At 37.6% G+C, this 2,500-nt stretch overlaps 1 protein-coding gene across 2 annotated transcripts in view; it reads right to left on the bottom strand.

Annotated features, from left to right (window-relative positions):
* The window catches only part of LOC122248680 (uncharacterized), a 56,179-nt gene that overhangs the window by 42,502 nt on the left and 11,177 nt on the right, over positions 1 to 2,500 (bottom strand). The window contains exon 1 of one of the 2 annotated variants that reach the window (XM_086552451.1): positions 1,230 to 1,270. The exons of the other annotated variant lie outside the window; for it this stretch is intronic. The gene's annotated coding sequence lies outside the window, so the exon portion shown is untranslated. Of the gene's footprint in view, positions 1 to 1,229; positions 1,271 to 2,500 lie in introns of those variants that run through there. 2 annotated transcript variants of the gene reach the window in all.

The following is a 2,500-nucleotide window of genomic DNA, read 5'->3' on the forward strand; positions in this document are numbered from 1 at the left end:
GTAAGATATAGGCAGACTATTTACTATTTCAAACTTCTGTGAAATATCCAGGTATGGCATAAAAAAAAGTCGTGTTAGGCAAATAGATGAACATAAAAAAAGAAAACATAACCGACAACAGTCAAATGAGCAGCAGATGGTGTATGTGGTCACGCACTGTTACCAGACCCCATGGACTTTGAATATTCTTCGTCGACCAATGTTCATTCATGTTCCGAAAGAAATGAAGAGTTGTGAGGCAAATCTGCATATCGGATAAACGAGAGAATGTGTGACACGCCTTAAGATTTAAAAAACAACAACAAAAAACAAACAAAACAGAAACAGGAGAGAATTGAGTGGAAAAAGAGTTTTTTTTTGTATTTTTTCGGAAAGGGGAAAATGTTTCCGCAAACAAACATGGTTCCGCCACGTCCAGGAATTCTCTTCGAAATTTCCCTCCTAGTGTGACCGGCAGGATTTAAACCTGATCGTTCAAGAGGAAGAAGTTCAATGCACTTTTCTAACCTTTTGCCTAACCTCACAATGACGCGTGGATGAGGAATTTGGTTTGCTTTAGTCAAGAAAATTCTTGGATCCTGAGGCATATGGAGTATTCCTTTGCTTTTGGACAGGCGACTCACACATTTCTTCATTGATATAATTTTCATGATGTATTGGAAATATTTTTGATGCATTTTGTACAGACCAAAATAACTAGATTATGATATAACAGGTAGAGCACTGTGCACTGTCGCCGTCAAAATTCAAGAGTTACACAATTCTACGGTGTTTTAGCTGTCAATCTCATTATGTCTATATGCAATATACTGTATGCATATGTATACTGCTAACTTGGGAGTGGATCAAGGTATTGAATATTTGACTTATTCAAACAAAACAAATTCACATATCAGGGTAGTTGGTGTATGAGCCAAAAAAAAAGGAAAACAAAATCCTACTTACTGTTATGTATTATTGTTATGTGTAAAGCATTCATTCTAGGGCAAAAAAGAATTATATTACCACAGAAATTGGTCGAATCATCTTTTATTTGCCAACGAACGATGCACAATGACTAATATTACCTTATATTCTTTTATTTAGAAAAAAAACAACAACTTACATCTGTCGTTCCATAAATAACCGGGGCAACAAATGGGAACCTTAGTTACGTGGAAGCAAATGGGTGAAAGACAGCAAATGATTCGGCATAACAATCCAGGTAAGGCATTGCAAGGATCACTCACCTGCAGAGTGCAGTTGAGAACCACTCTAGGACGCCGGTGCCTCATTGGAGCCTGGGAAGCAGGAGAGGAGGAGAGAGAGGAAGTTAGAACGTTGCGTGGTCACTTGTCAGTAGGCATAGCACCGATATATGTAGATTAGAAGTTAACAAACATGGTTCCGCCAGTCAGGAAAATGGTTCCGCCACGTCCAGGAATTCTCTTCGAAATTTCCCTCCAAGTGTGACCGGCAGGATTTAAACCTGATCGTTCAAGAGGAAGAAGTTCAATGCACTTTTCTAACCTTTTGCCTAACCTCACAATGACGCGTGGATGAGGAATTTGGTTTGCTTTAGTCAAGAAAATGCCTGGATCCTGAGGCATATGGAGTATTCCTTTGCTTTTGGACAGGCGACTCACATATTTCTTCATTGATATAATTTTGATGATGTATTGGACATATTTTTGATGCATTTTGTACAGACCAAAATAACTCGATTATGATATAGTAGGTAGAGTACTGTGCACTGTCGCCGTCAAAATTCAAAAGTTACACAATTCTACGGTGTTTTAGCTGTCAATCTCATTATGTCTATATGCAATATACTGTATGCATATGCATACTGCTATCTTGGAGTGGATCATGGCATTGAATATTTGACTTATTCAAACAAAACAAATTCACATATCAGGGTAGTTGGTGTATAAGCCCCCCAAAAAAAAGGAAAACAAAATCCTACTTACTGTTATGTATTATTGTTCTCATGTAAAGCACTTCATATCTCGGAGCAAAACGAATTATATTACCACAGAAATTGGTCGAATCATCTTTTATTTGCCAACGAACGATGCACAATGACTAATATTACCTTATATTCTTTTATTTAGAAAAAAAACAACAACTTACATCTGTCGTTCCATAAATAACGGAACGCAACATAAGGGACCTTTAGTTAAGAGGAAGCAAATGGGTGGAATATGACAGGCTAATGATTCGGCATAAACAATCCATGTATGGCATTTGCAAGGTCATCAACTGCAGAGAGCCGTTTGGGACACTCTAGGGACGCCGGTGCCCCTCCATTGGGCCGCCTGGGCAGAGAGAGAGAGAGAGAGAGAGGTTAGAACTTTGCTTGCTTCACTTGTCAGTAGGGCATAGCACATGATATATGTAGATGTATAAATATATATAGTATATAATATATTGTACATATATAAATAAATAAATAAATAAATACATAAATAAATAGAGCACTGTTGCAACTGTCGCGTTCAAAATTCAGAGTTACACAATT

The sequence above is a fragment of the Penaeus japonicus genome, unplaced genomic scaffold (assembly GCF_977035675.1).
Source record: "Penaeus japonicus unplaced genomic scaffold, GWHDUDI00000001_assembly GWHDUDI00000002, whole genome shotgun sequence".
In the NCBI taxonomy this organism is placed as follows: Eukaryota; Metazoa; Arthropoda; class Malacostraca; order Decapoda; family Penaeidae; genus Penaeus; species Penaeus japonicus.